Source organism: Pseudopipra pipra, chromosome 12 (genome assembly GCF_036250125.1).
Source record: "Pseudopipra pipra isolate bDixPip1 chromosome 12, bDixPip1.hap1, whole genome shotgun sequence".
NCBI lineage: Eukaryota > Metazoa > Chordata > Aves > Passeriformes > Pipridae > Pseudopipra > Pseudopipra pipra.
The window spans coordinates 12537727-12555066 of NC_087560.1; the positions used below are offsets into that span (position 1 = coordinate 12537727).

General features: G+C 39.8%; 1 long non-coding RNA gene across 1 annotated transcript; it reads left to right on the forward strand.

Annotated features, from left to right (window-relative positions):
* Positions 1–281: 281 nt before the first annotated feature.
* Positions 282–15170, forward strand: LOC135420955 (uncharacterized). The gene is made up of 4 exons (XR_010433792.1): positions 282–763; positions 7062–7193; positions 13317–13451; positions 14865–15170. It is a non-coding gene; the product is annotated as an uncharacterized LOC135420955 (long non-coding RNA).
* The last annotated feature ends 2170 nt before the right edge of the window (positions 15171–17340 follow it).

Genomic DNA, 17340 nt, shown 5'->3' on the forward strand with positions numbered 1-17340 from the left:
AGATCTACTAAGAGTAAATAACACAACACTGACTTCATCGTGCTGGTGAGTGCTGTGCTCCAGCAGTTTATTTAGCAGTGATGTTATTTATAGAAAGCTCCTTCATGTGATGGTGTTGCCAGTAACACAGATGTCCCTTGAATGCACTCTATTTTAAATAAAGGTGAAAGGCTAAGGAAACCATAAAAGAACCCACCTTTAATATTTCAATTTAACAATAACAAACAGGGTGTGGCCACCCTGAAACTGCGGCTTGTCGAATGCTTGGGAGAAGGGAAGGGTGGGAAAGCTCTCTGCTTACCAGTTCCACAGTCTCGTTAGTAAAAACACATCTGACACCAGTGATTGTGGCCTGAAAGATACAGTGAGAATGGGTGGTGCTTTGAGTTATTGATATGAATAAACTGTCTTTCTAGTATTTGGAATGTAGAGTGGAATAAGCAGTTTTATGGACGTTAATGTACTTCATGTTTGAGAAGCTGTGAATGAAAACTCAAGAATTGTTGCCTGTATGTTTAAAAAAAAACCAAAACAGTTACTTCTTTAGTCTGCTTTTTTTTTTTTCCCTCCAAGGACACTGTGAGGCTCTTCACATAAAGCTTATCCTGAAAGTTTCTCCTTCATGCTCAATTTGTTATGCTTAAACTGGACACTGTGATATTTTCAGTGTTTAAAATGAGACTTACCGGCTGCTGGTTACAGAAAATGCTGTTGCTCCCATTTGACAGTGGTTTGATAGCAAACGAAATTCACAGGAATGTGGGTAAGTCAGAGACAGAAAAAATGCACATTTTACGCATGGATAATCCTCCCTGGAATAACATGAGCTTCTTATTCATTTGGGGTTTTTTGGGGTGGTGTTGTTGTTTGGTGTTGTTTTTTCACTGTGTGTTTGTGGTTTGGGTTTTGTTTGTTTGTTTTTAATTAGAGAGCAACAATCTGAAGCTTCTGTGAACTGAAACTTTCAGGCTTAAATAATATGTATTTACCTGAAATCAGCTTCTTAGAAGCTAGGCTAGCTTCATCTTAGCCCTTGAGGAAAAAAAAAATCACATATATTTCCAGCCAGAATAGACTTCCAGTAACCCACAGTCACCCAGAACTCTCCAACATATGAGGTCACCTGGAACACGCACTTGATTTTTGAATTCTCTTTTTATTGGGGTTTATTCATTTAGTTCTGATCAAGATGAGTTAGAAACAAAGAAAAAAATATGAGTGCTGTATAAAATCACAGACAATGTGCTGTGCTATTCCAGAAGACTCTACCAAATAACATTCAATCTGTTTTATCTAGCTATCAAGAATTTTATTCTGAGAAAAGGGAGTATTTTTCAGAGTATGTAGCATGGTTGAATGTATGCCATAAAATAGACTGTTCACTCCTCCAAAAATGCTACAAGCAGGTTGTAGTGAGCCCAGGATCTAGACAGATTTTGTCTGGGTTCATTTGACACATGGAAAAAAATATTTCATTTCGTTTCTTCACAGACACCACAAAGCCATTTCATTTATTTTTCCTCACACGTTGTTGTGTTGTTCAGTACTGTGTGTAGTCTCCCCTGACTTTGGAACAAGCTGGTAGGCTTGAGCAAAACTCTTTCCTTTGCACGGTTAGAAGGAAAAATGAGATCATAAAAGAGAAAGTTAACTACTGAATAATGATCGGGCTCCTTGTATGGAAACTTCACGCACACCTGAAGTAAATGACTTTAAGAGTTGCTGGCCAGATACTGTGCAGCTATTTCTGTTGCTTTCTATACCCTAAGGCCTCCTACAATAAATTCTCACCTAGTGAGAATCTAGTGGGCTGTCAACTTGAGCAAACTAGTAATGCAGCCGATGGCAGAAGTAACAGAACTTCTCCATCTGTGTTATCTTCTAATCAAAGCAGGAAAAGATAAGCCCCTTTCCAGAGATAAACAGCGCTAAGAAACTTGCAGGGAAACAAAATATTACAGCTTTTTTTTTCCCTGCAACTTCCAATAGGGTGGGGGAAGGGGAGGAAGGAAGATCCACAGCCAGCTCAGAGAAGTCTATAGTGTTTCTGGAATGAACGGTAAGTGCAGGGATATAAAACTTATTGCTGTCTTAGACAGGAGCCAAGCTTTACTTGAACAAGGGAGACCTATTTCAGAGTTCATTATTAGGTGAACTATGAAGGTGCAAAAAGCTTGACCTACCACTATTCTTTTGTCTCTGTGGTTCTCTTCAGTCTGGTACCTGTGTTAGCAGCTGGTAAGCAAGAAAACCTTTTTTTTTTACACTGATCCAGCAAATGTTTGTTTAATAGTTTGCTCAAATCACTACATAAGGAGCACCTTAGAAAAGAAGTAGAGACACATCTGAACAAAAAGTAAATCAATGATGGGAAAGTTCAGGAAATACAACAATGGCAGATGATCCTGATAAAATGAAAGCAAAAAGCAGGGGCAAGACCATCATAAACGTGGGACCACCAGAGTTTCCTCCTTCCAATAAAACCTACTTTGAAGGAGTTAGCAAATAATTTTTTCTATGATAGTTCTTACTCTTTTCAAGGGCAAACTGCAACGTGATCACAGTTCCCCTGAATTTACAGCTAGAAAATCAAAGGTCTTTTCATATATACCTTATCAGAACTGGGACTGCTGCTTGCTTGTGGTGACTCAGATGAGTGGCATGGAATTATAGGTCTTCTCTTATGTCTTTTATCATCTTTTGTGAACCAAGATGTCTGCAGATGCTTAGGTATCTGGGCCTCAAAGTAATTTCTGCTAAAAAGAGTGCCAGTAAAATGTGTCCACTTAAGTGGCCCTAGAAAATGAGAAGGGCAGAGGAAACGGGTGATCTCTCTTACCTGAAATCTAAACTATTGTTAATCAACCACGAGTTAGCTGTGAGCTAACCATGAGCCTCAGGAGATCTGAGCTTAGTTTCCTGCTCTACCACAGATTTCACTCTCTGAATCTGGTCAAGTAATTTGATCACTTTTGGCCGCCTCCAACATAGGGGTGATCAGCTCCAGCCTTTTGCTTCGGTTGCCTCTCCAGACTAAAGGCTCCTAAAAGGTGGCAGTCTGTCACTACAGTGCCTAAGCTCTGTGCAGCCTGATTAGACATGGGGCCCCTTGCAAAGTCATCTGGCAAACACTATAACACAGTTCATAAATAATTATGTTTTACAATAGCCCTTTTCTTCAGTTCCCAAGGAGAAGACATAATACATTGTGTTAAAGGAACAACTCTCATCTGGTAATATTAAAAATGTTCTGAACTGCTCTCTAGTCATCCCAGAAGTCAGATGAAGTTGTAAAATCCCTTTCAACAAATCGGTGTCATTTTAACATGACTTCAGGTCTGAGCTTGAAAATTCTTCCTTTGAAGAGAGTTCCTTTGAATAACTAAGGTGTGAAATGACTTCTCAAAATAATCAGGGTTTCAGGTTTTGTTCTAGTATTTATCAATGCCTTTTGGCTCACCAGAGACTTTCTAGCTTGAATGCATAATTTAAGAGGGGAGGACAAATTAAGCTATTGCATGTACCTTTAATGCAAGGTGATTTATTGCATGTGCACTGCAAAATGGCAGCAATGACTGTCTGAACTGTCCAAGCACAGAGAGCTGTTTCTGTCAAATACTTATGGTATGACTGAACACATGCTCAAAGTAAAATCTTTGTTTAGTAAATATTGACTATTCCCTAGTCCTTTATATCCTGTCGTCATTTCCTTTGTACAGCTTGCAGCTGTAGTTTTAAGCCAATGTACAAAAGTCGTTGGTTAGGCAGAGTTCATAAGTGTATTTAACTATGTAACAGAGATATTTTTGATGTTTTTCCTCCCAACAAAGTTCTTGGAGTTCTGTAGCCTGCATCCAAACTAGCCTACACCGACATGTTCTGTGTGCAAGCCAGTAGATTCATTTGTTATCCATTTAAGAAGTACGAATATAATGTAATGCACATATAAACTTATAAATATATACACATATGCAGAAATATATATACAGAAGTAGGGAACTTGGCTGCCATGTAGTCAGTTTGTGGTTTTGGAAAACCACAGGCTCTAGGGTGGAGATAGCCATTGTATTGCATTAGCTATTTTCTCACAGTTTAAGAAGCAGCAGCTTGAAGCACTGTGGTCCAGACAGTAAAATACCCAACAGTAAAGCAGTTCCTCCATGTAGGCCCAGGTATTTCACCACACCTCTGAAAAGAGGTGGGTACAAGGGGGTGTTGGCAAGTTCAGGGGTGGTCACAGGGTCCTGTGTGTCGGGCAGGAAAGGGAAAAGAGGGAAATCGTGTAGTGGTGAAGCCTTGTGAGCAGGAACATACACTGAGCTGTGTGAAACACGTGGAGGGTAAGGAGGACTGTTCACCCTCCATGTTCACAGGACTCACTTCACTGTAATGCCTCTGTATGTGCTGGGTTTCAGAACAAAGAGGGAAAACACAATATTGCAGGGTTGTTTTGTCAGTTTTGAGTTGTGGGCAGAGAACACAGGTTTTGGATTGAAATCTTAATTTTATTGTCTGCCCAATTAATAATGAAATGGATTCATTTTTTGTGATTTTTTTTCTGTTATTTTGTCCTCCTCCTGTATGTTTCTATTCTCTGAGTTGAATATGCAAGTGATTAAAACCAAGACAGACTTAATGAATTGAATAGTAAACATCTGTGTTAGGGCTGCTGCCTCTCTCAATTCTCACTCTCTTTTTAAGCTCTGCCAGAGGGTTTGAGCTGTATAGGGCTGGACAGGAGAGGAGTTTGGATGTTAAGATCTCTAAGTTAGGAAAGGTATTGAAGCAGTAAGCACCATTCAAGTATGCCACTGAACAATTCTTACAAGGTAGCATGATTGAGCTCAGTGGCCTAGAGGTGGAAGGCAAACCATTATTTTTACTTTTTCTGCCTTGTAGAATTTATATGTGCTTCAAAGCCATGGGGTGAAACCTGCAAATCCTGGAAATATTTAAGCTCAGAACATCCTGAGAGTTGTTGTATAAATGATGCCAGAAAAGTCACAGAAAAAAATAAGTAATAAAAAAACCCCACACCAACGAACAACTTAGATGAGGTGGAATTCATGCTCAGTTCTCTGGGAAGACTCCCAGCCTAAGCACAGCAATCCTGAGCGGGTAGTGTTCAGCAGGCAGCATCCTATTTTCCATCCTTACCAACTCCAATTGTTGTGATTCATCCACAAATGTTTTTTTCCAGTGTTAAGACAATGGAGCAACACAATCTTCCATGAATACGAAAGTCAGAGCCTCAGAGTCTGCATTTAAAAGTATTCTTTTGACAGGGTAGCAGAAGACAGATGATAGGTAACATTATCACACCAAGGGAAAGCAATACATTTGCAGTGTCAAGGGTATCAAACCAATGATTAGCATTGGTTTGATACAGTTTCAAATTAACCTCATTAGAATTTGTAACTATAAAATCTCTTTTGAAAAATTACTTCAAAGCTGAACCTTACTCCAGAGAAATAGCTGGAATTTGACCTCTAACAGCTTTAATTTTTCCCCCTTTTACTTTATTATGATGTCACCAATAAATACAATAATCTGTGTCTTCTGCCAAAATACTTTATAAAATGTTATCTGTCTTCCAGAGGGAGTGGGGAGGAGTTTAAAAATGAAGTGAATTAAAAAAGAAAATAAATATTATATAGACAGTGTATTTTATGATTAAACAGTTTAAGTCTATGTTAAGAATTGTTTTATTGGCCTTTCATTGCCAATTCATTTACATCACTAATTATCTTGCAGAAATAAAACTGCTTCATGAAGGCTCAGATACTGGATCACAGCCCACAGCTTCACAGTCATATCTGCTCATGGGAATTTTAGCACAATATTCCCCCAGGTGCTACAATTGGGTCAGCAGCTCTCCCAAGATCTCAGCAGTAGACAGGGAGTAGACAAGGAGTGGGAGTTGGGCAGCTTTAGCACTGCTCACAGCAGACACCAGTCAGGGTACAGGAAGGGAATATCTATTCATTTTCTCCAGGCAGATTATGCAGTAGGAGCAGACCCATGGAGCTTTTCTGCTCCACAGTTCCCCAAGGGTGTTGCTCAGCTGGAAGTAAGGGTGCATGAGTCAGCAGTCTCTCTGTCCTTAAGGTGCCCTTATCCTGTGCACTATTTAGCCAATAAAGCTGTAAGATTTTTCATTCAGATTCGCGGTATATGGTGGTGAACATACTTCACCACTATTTCCAGAATAAAAAGTTGTCAGTCTGGCAAAGAAGGGTAGCTCTAACAGCAGACATTTTGAAGAGTAATTTTTTCTGTCTTTTCTTAAGACTCTGGATTGAGCTCTTTTAGTGTTATCTGTCTCTCCCACCTGTTCCAGCTGCAGTAGCAGGGCTGTATTTAGTTTGCAAGATTCAAGGTTAGCTTGAGATTGGGCTCAGACCACGGTCAAGAAATGTAAACATGTGAAAGGCATGTGAACACACTTGGGAAATACCATATGGTGTTCTTCCTCCTCCCCATCCTTACTAGTGAAAGCCCACTGATATTTTTGCAGTGAATTCTCTAGGAAGGAACAAATAAGCACCTTGACAAAACTGCAGCATAGCCAGGCTCATGCTCAGATGAGAGTTTATCCCTCCTCTGAAAGACTTAATCAAGCAAAGCTTATGTGGGACTGGTGTTGGCTGACTTATTGTTTCTGCCTGTCTTTTGTGACTCATGGAAAGAAACATCACCTCAGTGCTCTCAGAGATGCATCCAGGCTGCTTTAATCTGTTTATAGTGGGTCTCGGAGTATGTCTGCATTGCATAGTAGAGATACCTGTTGTGGCTACAAGCAAGATTCCTCCAGAGCCAGAAGCAATACAGCTGTGTCAGTGGTGCTTTGCATAAGACTAATTGTCATGTGCTGCTATGTCTGTGTGGTCATGATCTGGGCAGTACAGTCCTACTGCCTGGTTTAGGAGCATGGAGGTAACTCTCAAACAGTTCCGCCTCGTGGGGCACAAAGCTTTGCTGTCCTTGTACTTGGTTAGGATTTCTCCTAAATTCAGTTTCTGCAAATGCCTCAGCTAATTGTTGCCTTTTCATTTTGACAGGAGACAAACACATCCTTCCCACCAGAGACATCAAACTGTTTCTAGCAGTGCTGAACTACAGTCATGCAATGGAAGAGTCGAGGATCTCCCAATAGCTGTTTCTGACAAAAGAGACTAACATCCCACAGTCAGGTATGATGCAATGCTCATGTTCTTGCTCTAGAGGTCCTGTTCTGAGAGACCAAAAAACCCAGAATCATGCAGGATTGCCCTGGAAGCCCCACTGTTTACTGGGAATGGCTGCTCTCAGTCCCTTTTTCCCCAGCTACCCTACTATCCCAGAACTTTCTCCTTTCTGCCTCACTACCTTTCAGACAGCATCTGCTTTCTACTGGTAGTATGTTGTACAGTCTCTAAAAAGGGAAAGAGGTGCATCTTTCAAATCTAATAGAAGTACAAAATTCAGAAGACTATTGTTTTGTACATCTTCCACTGAATTCAGAGTTGTACTGTAGTGCCCAATTCCCACAGCTGATTTGCTGATTTAAGGGAGTCAGTTCCACAACCAAGTCTCCTATGCAACATGTGATTGGCTGGACTGTACCCTACACATGTCAATTTTCCTTTGAAGAACTGGGTACCCATCTGTAAATTCTAAAAGTTTAAATTTAGTTGGCTATTATTTGGTTTCTCTTGTCTGAAAATTCCCCTGGTAAAAACAGCGCTTGCTCTTGTCTCCTTTCCCACTTCCTCGGCTGTGGTGGGGACACACAGGCCATTTGCTGCTCCAAGCTTTCCCCATCCCATTTGAGTTGTACCTCTTGCCACCCTGGTGCATGTGGGTACAGTCACAGAGCTGACCCAAAACCACCTAAGTTAAGGTTAAAATTTCTGCTTGTACTCACATTTTCTAAGGTGAAACTCAACCACCTTTTTTCCTTCATTCCTCTCCCTGCTGCTTTTCTTTTCACACTTTCAGGCACAGCTCCATGAGAAGCTGGTGTCAGTGTTGATGTAGACTAAAACAGTTTGCATTGGGTCTCACTCCTACTCTGCATTTCTCTGTTACTTTAGCTGTGATCCTACAACTGCGTGTGGGCTTGTGTTAGAAACTGGATCACTGATGTGATACAACAGCTATACAGGTGGGAGTGGGGAAAGAAAGGAAGAAAGCAGAAGCTTGCTAAATTGACTTCACCAAGTTCTTTTAGGGGATGTTCTTCTCTCCATAGTTTCTTCTCTCCATGTATGGTGTTCTTCTCTATCTTTGCCCACCTGAGCAGTTCTTGTTATCAGCTTTTCACATCCTGTGTGTACAGGTGTATAATACCATGTTAACAGACCAAAGCCTTCTGTCTTTGTCTAATACACCTTTTCACCAACACAGAGAAAAGTGTACTTGTACTACTGGGGCATGCAGCACACAGAGAATGAGCAGCACGTCAGGTCAAACCAATTACAGTTCTGAATTGCAAGGAGGATGTGTTAACGGAGCTTTTCGGGCAAGTGAGTTAGCCTCTGACTGCTCACAGGGATGCTGGGTGGTATAGTGAGAGAATTTTCACATGACCAGAATTTCATTACATCATTTGTTAGTATATAGAATACCACAAGGGAGTTCTACTTTATTTAACATAGTAACAATGAACAGCTGGCTGCATTACAGTCCTCTGTGTCAGCGAGGATACAGTCAAAATATATTAGTCTAGTTTAAAACATTCAAATTACTTCTTGTAGGTTGGCCAGTATGCCCCCTGAGTGAGCAAAAGCAAAGCAAAGACAACTCAATACTGGAAATAAAATGTCAAACATAATGAGAGCCTGAGCGCTAAACAAAAGAAATGTTGGCATGAAAGGTGTTAAAGGGATTTAACCTATTTAAGGGACATAGATTTTAAAAGTATCTAGTTTCCAGGACTGGTCTATTGTCTACCAGGACTTTAAGCCAAGAGTTATATATGATACAATGTTGATATCACTATTCTGATAAAATTATGATTTTACTTGCCTGAAAATTCCAGTGTTAAAAATGTCAGCTATTAGCTCCTTTTGTACCTCTGTAAGTTTAGTAGGGACATTTGATCATTCCCAGCTACTGGCATTGCCTGGCCTATTAGGGTTGTTCTGCACCACCTCTCCTCCCCTCTCCTCCAGCTATATCACACAGCACCATTGCTGCTTCAGTGAGGGCACTAGGCATCTCTGACAATTTTGATATGTACTATATAGAGAAGTCTAGAACCTTCTGCACATTGGCGCTGTGTGATGTGTCCCAGAAGCTGGTTTGTGCAGTTGCAGCCCCTGCTAATTAGCTTCTTTCTCATTCACTCCTGTGCAGCCTTAATCAAGTTTCCTAATTTTTCCCAGTCTTAGCTCACCAACTAGAGAATTAGGCTTAAGCATAATTTTCTCATGTATTTTACAAGATGGACAGAGTTCTGTGATCTATTCCACAGCGAAACAGAAATACTGTGCACAAGCTCCCATTCGTGTGGGATTTTTAGTGAAGTTTGCTGAAGTATATACAGTATTATGCAAGTTAATAATAGGAAGAAGGGAACTTACATGTCATCTCTTGACAGTTTGTGGTATTACCCACAGAGCTTTTCAGAGTGCTTTGCAAATGTAGTTTTACAAGCTGAAAAGGACATTGTGTTCCCACAGTCGCTATAAAAGATCTTTTTGTAATATTAAAACACAGGATTGACAGGAAACTTTCTCTGATGATCACCCTGATTGTTTTTGTTTTAACTGTGCATGTTTACACCTTGACATTTTTATTTCTCTAATAGCCTATAGCATAACACTGTCAATTAACTTTTCTTGCCCTTAGGCACAGCTAGACACTTTCAGCATGTCCAGTCTTACAGTAGCTGGTTTTGGACATTGGTGTTTGCATTGCTTTTCCCCCAGCTCACCTGATACTCTGCTTTGGAGACAAACAGCCAGAACAAAGTAAGGGTTTCCAGATTTGGCCTTACAAACCATTGAATGAACAACCAGTTGAGGTTCTGTTGCACAATTAAGTGTAACTTAGTCATACTTAAATGCCCAGATGAAAGGGGACTCAAAATTGGGAAGGGAAAGAAAGAAAAGCAAAATATAAAAATAGCCTTAGGGGTATCACCTTCAAAGAAAGTTTTCAACAAGATGTCCCAGTTTAAGGTTGAACAATTGGAAAAAGGAATAAATTATGTCTTACAGGTTTTTTTTCCTACAGAAACACTTGTCTGATCTCTGAAAGACACTGACGGGGAAACACTTTCCTCAGCCCCAACTGAAGTGAAACAAAGTTCATTTTTACGGTTCTTCTGAAACAAATATAAAGAGACTGATATTGTCTCATATCTTACAGTCACCAATGGGGAAAGTGAGCACTGAAGACGGTCAGGGTGGGTGAAATCTGCCCAGTGCATTGACTCTCTGCTGCTTGGATCCATAACTGACAAATGCACCTCTGGAAATGGACTGGAAAACACAAAATGGAAAGGTTCTGCCATCCTTCAGCAAGAAAATCACATTCTTGCTTTTCAAACAAGAGATGTAGAAACACAAAGCTGCTCCTGAAACACAGCTCCTTGTGCAGAGGTGTTAAAATGGTTTATTTAGCTCACACAAAGCTGACCAGAACTTGTGTGAAGGAAGGTGCCACCTGCAGCATCCCAGCTCAGGAGACAGGCAGCAGGACATGTAGGTGATGCCTCTCAAAGAAGGGATGAAAACAGTAAGTGGACTCTGCTGGGTCTTTTGATTGAAATGAGTGGATTAGAATAAGAGATGTAGCATTTCATGTTGGCACAAATGTTTTAAATTACAGAGAGGACACGAATGTAATAAAAATTTTATTGTCTTCAGAATAATGGAGAGGTGTATTATGTTTTTTGTGTGGCAGCAAATGCTGTAATTAAGACTGCACTATAAAAACAAGTGTGACAAGAGCTATTTTAAGGTCCTCAAACTCTTTGACAAACCCTCCTTTTAAGCTTTCTTGCTTCCTGTAACAGGTGATTAAAAAAAATCATATTCACAAACCCTTATTAAGCTTGTAGAAAATTAAACACATATTCTGATTCCAGTTTGCATCATTTAACAAAAATAGGTTTAAAAACACCAGAGTAGGGTTCAATGGGGAAAAGTAGTTCATATATAGCATTTTCTATTCCTAGGGTTTTTTTTTTATAAAGGATAGCTTAATACCGTTGTGGCCTAAAATTATGCCTCCTAAATGTTTCAGCACCAAAGAACTAATGTGTATTGCTTCATGATCCCCTTTTTACTATTTCACCTTGCCATTATAATAAGGCTTTGATGTTTGCTATCACTTTAAAAAATTCGCTCAAGTGAATGTTTTGCTATACAGGGATGAAGTTAAGCATGTGTTTAATTGATGTGTTGAGTCAGTTTGTCTGCAGTATTTCTGTAAATGCAGTGCCACAATGGAAATTTCAGCCCAGGGCATTCTGGTGCTCAGCAAGAGCTGATCCCAGGTGGGCTCTCCTACCTGCTGGGAGGATACACAGTAATTAAGAGTTGTAGTGCTAAATAGCCTGCAAGTAAAACATTTAATAAACCAGGCTGTCTTTAGCCTCTGTGTTTTCATTATAGTTATTTTCCAGACACCAAAAGTTTAGTTTATTTTTTGAAAGAGACACCACAAGTATAAACTATAGCATAACTTTTTATTATTTGTAAATGTTACATGCTTTATTGTTGAAAAGCGGTATCAAAACTTTACACAGGATATTGAACTTAGTGCTGGTAAGGGAAAATGATCCATCCTCCCTGTGCAGAAAGCATTACGTCACGAAGGGATGGAAACAAAGAGCTCTGAGGGATTGGGATAGGCAAACTTCCCTCCTTTCACAGGAAATGGGTGAAGCCTTGCTAGAAATTATTATTCAGACGTTTTGTGCTGTGAAGGAAATGTCTCCTGATAGCACAAGCTATTGGTTTCCTGTTGTGAACTAACAGTTTTGGCACAACCAAGAATGGACAGGAAGGGCAAATGATTGGGGGTCATTGGAAGAAATTGCTTTAATGAAAAGACCAGATCAAGTAACTGGGAAGAAAACTGGCCTGAAAAAAAAATTGAAATTAAAATGAGGGGAGGGGGAAGAAATGGTGATTGCTACAGTGGAAATAAATAACAACAAAGTTCCACATGAAATGTTCACAGGGTTAGCAGAAAGCAGGGGGAACACTGTTGTTGGGCAGGAAGTATCGCAGGGGGAGAAAGCCCTTTGTGTCCTACCTAATTAAGAGCCTGATTCAACAAATATATATCCGGCTTCTACACTGAGGAAAGCAATTTTTGGAAGTTTTCACAGATGCGGAATTGTTGCGTTTTTTTCAACCAGGACCTTATAAAAGAAGCACTTTCAAGTGCTATTTTTCAACCACGGTGTAAAAATAGCAGTGCCAGCAGGTTCCTGCACTGGGCCAGCTGACTGTGCACCTTCCAGCCGAGGGAAACACAGGGAAAGGGAAAGGGAAAAACACACAAGACATGTTCCTGCCTCGGGCCTTCTTTCCAGCCTTCCCCTTTTCTTTCCTGAGGTCTTTGGGGATCTGTGCCACCTTCATGGGCTTGCTAATGCCATGCCAGGACTGCATTGTTGTCTCATTCATGTTGGCTCTTCTCTGGAGGGGACAGCACAGAACTGGTCACAGCTCCAGAGGCCGTGCAGAGCTTTCCTCCTGGAACTGGCGGCTGCTTCACAGGGACCGGGGACTCCTTTGCTGGAGAATGGCGGGGGATGGCAGGGAGCACTCGCTGACACTCTGTCCTGTGACTTACAGGACTGCATTGTCAATAAATATAAAAATCATTGCCAGTAAATATAAAAATCTGTCCAGTGTCGCAGGCTTCTTTTTTAAGATGGCAGCCTAAATTTCATTTTAAGCATTCTAAGGGGTTAAAAGCTACTTGTAAAATAATGAAACCTGCTTGGATTTTTGTGTTACCTACTTTTGGGAGCAACCATTTTCATCCTTTCGAAGATTATTTTGATTGTATGGGAATTCAGGTTGTAGAAAATGGCTGCCTGGTTCAGAAAACAAAACATGAGGAGCCACTTTTGTGTTGCTGATTCTTAAAAGGCTCCTCTAAAGTGTCTTTAATGATGCCAAACCCACAAGAGTTCATAAAAATGTGCCTGAATTTGTCTTTGGATTGAATTTATAGAGAGTTTTTAAACTCATATACAACATTCCTGCTTTCTCCCCTCAGAAAAATACAAACTTCAGTCACATTGGAATCATGCTTTTTTTTTTTTTTTTTAACATCTTCTTTTAAATATTTTTGTTTCCATTTAGGACTGCCAACATTACCATGGAAACCCCCAAAAATAAAGACTTTCCCAGCCTTGTGAGAGTACACCTGCAAGAGCAAGAACTGCCTGTCAAAAGCGACCTCTTCACTATGGGTGTCACCTAAGGACTTTTTGTGTGGTCAGTACAACTTGTTGTCTAAAAATTTACTGAAAGTATATTCTTAGCATTGATACAATTTGGTATCTTGCCATGGACCAGTAACAAATGTCTGTTGCTATCCAATAGTGTTCTCTTTAATATACTATCTCAGTTTTCAAGAAAAATACCGGCTCTTGACAGACTGTAGAGTTGAGATTGGAAGCCCTGAAATAACAAGATGAAAAAAGCACTCGGCTCAGTGAGACAAACACATGTAAAATGAAGTCCTAATAAGCTGTTTTAATATAAATCATTCCACTGGCTTCAGAAGGACTTGGATCAGAATTACAAAGAGAATTGCAAGAATTCATCTGCTGCCTCTTTGTAGAGGTGGAGCATATTTACTAGTGAGCAGTTGGCTACTATCAAAACAGATCTGCTTAGACTTTTCAACATTGCTAATTTCACACTTTTTGTTACAGAATTAAACAGTTTTATCTGAATTTTTTTAATTGCAACCAGTTCTGTGCAGTTTTCAAATTAACACCAAAAAAGAATTTAGTTAATGACAATGGTTTAACATGTATTTTTTCCAAACAGAAGGCAAGTGTGGTGGTAGAACTGAACTCAGATAGTTTGGCAGTATCTATTAATAATATTTCAAGACAATGTTCTTGAATTAAAAACCCCTCAAACTGACAAGATATTTCCTATTTTTTAGTGTCTACTCTCTGTTCTTAACTATATGAATTGTATATTCTGCTTGCTAAATTGTTAAAATTTCCAGTATACGAAGGTTTTTGATTTGTATATCTCTCTGCAGTGTGGTGGCAATTTGACAGCACGTCTGCATCAGTAATGTGCACCACTGGGAAAATAGAGATTGTTTTCTTTAGTTTTTTTCTCTTTATTAAAGACTTTCCATAGATTTCCAATGAAAAACTGAACTTTAAATAGTGCTAGAAATACTCTTTTGTGTTATTACCAACAAAATAGGAAAAATCATCTACAAATTTTTTGTTGTTATTTAAGCATACTGGAAACTTAATTTAAATGCATTCAGGTCTCACCTAGATCTGCTTTTCACTGTTTTAATGAGCAAACTCCTTGGCAGAACTGTTTGTCAGCACAGACAAACCTTAGAAATGCTAACTGCAACAACTGCATGGTATGTCTAATAGCAAATGATCCTGTTCAAATCAGTAGACATCTTGGGAAATTAGATGCTATTCCATATGAACAGGAATATCAGATCTCACCTCTCCAGCAGTACTGAAGTACTAGAGGAAAGCATAAGTTCAGGCCTCAAACCAAGTGTTGGCACCACAGAGCTGAGTCTAAAGAGAGTGATTCATTCAGGCAGAACATTCAGCTGTATGTGACAAATTAGTGTCATGACTGTTGCACCCTCTCTGATTACAGTCTCATCAGAATATATCTACATTTTTGCAGGACTGGAGCTTCCTGTTGTACACATGAAAAAGTTTCCGAAAGAGGTCTGGTGTTTGTAAGAAGAAATCTTCCCAGAAGTACACAGGTACGATCAACAGGACACTGGTCATTCCCATGTGTCCAGCTCACTCCAGCTATTAACAAAATCTCTGTCCTACAACAGCATTGAAGTAACTTTTGCTGAATTTACCAGCTAGCACTAGCAAAGTTCTGGATATCTGCAGTCAATAAGGTTTTGCTGTCACCAGAGATGTTTTCCCAACAAATGCTGATTCAAATGTTGTACATTCCCACTGCTTCAGTTTTTGCTCTAGGCTAAGTAGATGATTATTTAGTGTTACTACAAGCTGTCATATTACTTATGCTGCTCACCAAAGAGGTGGTTGTGTTTCAGTGCTAGGCAGGGAGTATTCCTGTGTGTGCATTTGTGTTCAAAAGGACCATTCCAAAAGGTTTTTTGCCTATGTGCATTAATATCCTTTAAGGTGCATTGGTGTTGCAGATAGCAGTAATAGTTGAATTTCCCTGTGAAGGTGAGTAGGAGTGACAATCAGATGAAACTGGGAAATGGTTATAAGTGCTTTAAATTCTTCGGTGGCAAATACTGTGGAACCTGCAGATATGTTAAATGCATGAGGGGTTACCATGCGGGGTTAATTCTTCAGGAGTGAAATTAAAATGAAATTAATTGTAGTGGAAGTTGTAAACTGGCATAGATTTGAGCCCAGTCATCATAAAATTATTCCTGTTCCTTTGGCTGAATGCTCTGTGCAAGATGCAGTTCCCCCTCCTACAGTGTTAAAATCACTTATTTTCATTTGTTCATCTCTGGAACTGATGAGATTAAAACAGCATAATACCACTTCAACTCAATAGGGAATGATTGCAACTGAAAAGCATTTATTTATTTGATGTGAATCATTCTGCAGCACATTTCAGTTCCATGTTGAAAAGGAGGTTTATTTGTCTTTTAAAGGTTTACTTAAATAGGAGAAGAAGCAAGAAGCAGTCCCTGGTATCTTTATTTTGCTAATGGAGCTGGCACGCACCTCACTTTATAGTGCTGATGTACTGCAAAAGGATACCTAGGGCAGTTTCAACTATTCTAGTATTTATTGTTACCACATCAAGTCTTTGCAGTTTTTTATGAGGATGCTGGTCAGTGTAAAGAAGAAATAATAATGCAATATTAGTATCATAGAAAAAAATTACAAATAAAGAAAAAAAAGGGGTTTTGTTGTAATGTCAGTGTCTGTTGGCTCCACCTCACTAGTAGTTCTTAAAATGAACTAGACATTATATAGCCACAGTTTTGTCTAAAAATAAAGCAGATGCTTTAAGAGGAAAGCTTTCTCTTAATTTTGGTTAGAGCATAATAATGCCAAGGTTATGTGCTCGATCCCCATATGGGTCATTCACTTAAGAGTTAGACTTGATGATCCTTGTGGGTCCTTTCCAACTTAGAATATTCTGTGATTCTGTGCAGAGGATGGGTGAATTGTAGAGAGAATAACTTAATATTATGGTAACCACAATACTTGATTTGTAACTATTAAAAAATACTGTCACTTTAACGACAGCTTTCTTACACCAATGCACAGCAGCTTTGGCTTCTTCCCCCTCCCCAACTTAGCAGTTCAGATCAGATCCCTTTATTCCAATTTACACATATATCAATCATTCCAGGATGGAACTAACAATTGTATTGTAGCAAGAGAGAAACAGAGTTTGTAGAAAAAGAACAGACACACAAAAAAATCTTTTTAGTGGTCTAAATATAATTGGAAAGAACAGGCAGGCTTTTGGGCTCCAAGCCCTTTCTCTGGGTCTGAAAAGGAGTGGCAGAATCTAAGACAGAGACAAGGTTAGGCCAAATTCCTCTTAGTTTAATAAAACTATGTTAGTTAGGCCACTTGAGAGACAAGGGTACTTTGCAAGCATAGAGCAAAGCTCCCTTCCATGCTACAGCAACCACAGTCTGCTGGGAAAAGGTGTGTTGCAAGGTGAGCTACACATGCCTGTGCATCAGTTCTCAGAGGTCTCCTGGGGTCCCTAATTGCTGGCACACACCTACCAATACTGACAGAACACACAGCATTTAAGGCCAGTCACTGGAATACAGGACCTGGAGCGTCCCCAAACAATCCATGTTAACATCCCAATACGCCAGGGCTCCTCTGACCCTGTGGCTTCATTGGTGGCTGTCTGACTGCTGAGGAGGTCGAGTCCTTCTCAGAGACTGAGAGGAGATCAGTGCCTGGGATTTTGGCAGCCCCTTTGGGACCACTCTTAAGTCTCTCCCTGAGCTGGTGGGTGGACAAGATTTCAATCAGGCAAATGGATGGATTAGCAACAAGTCTTGTTCCTTGGCCATCTGGGTGTACTGCTGCCACCAGGCTCATTTTTCAGCTTGATGAATGTAATGATTCTGGCAATGTTTGAGGCTGCTCCCATTCATTCTTTTAACAATTTCCAT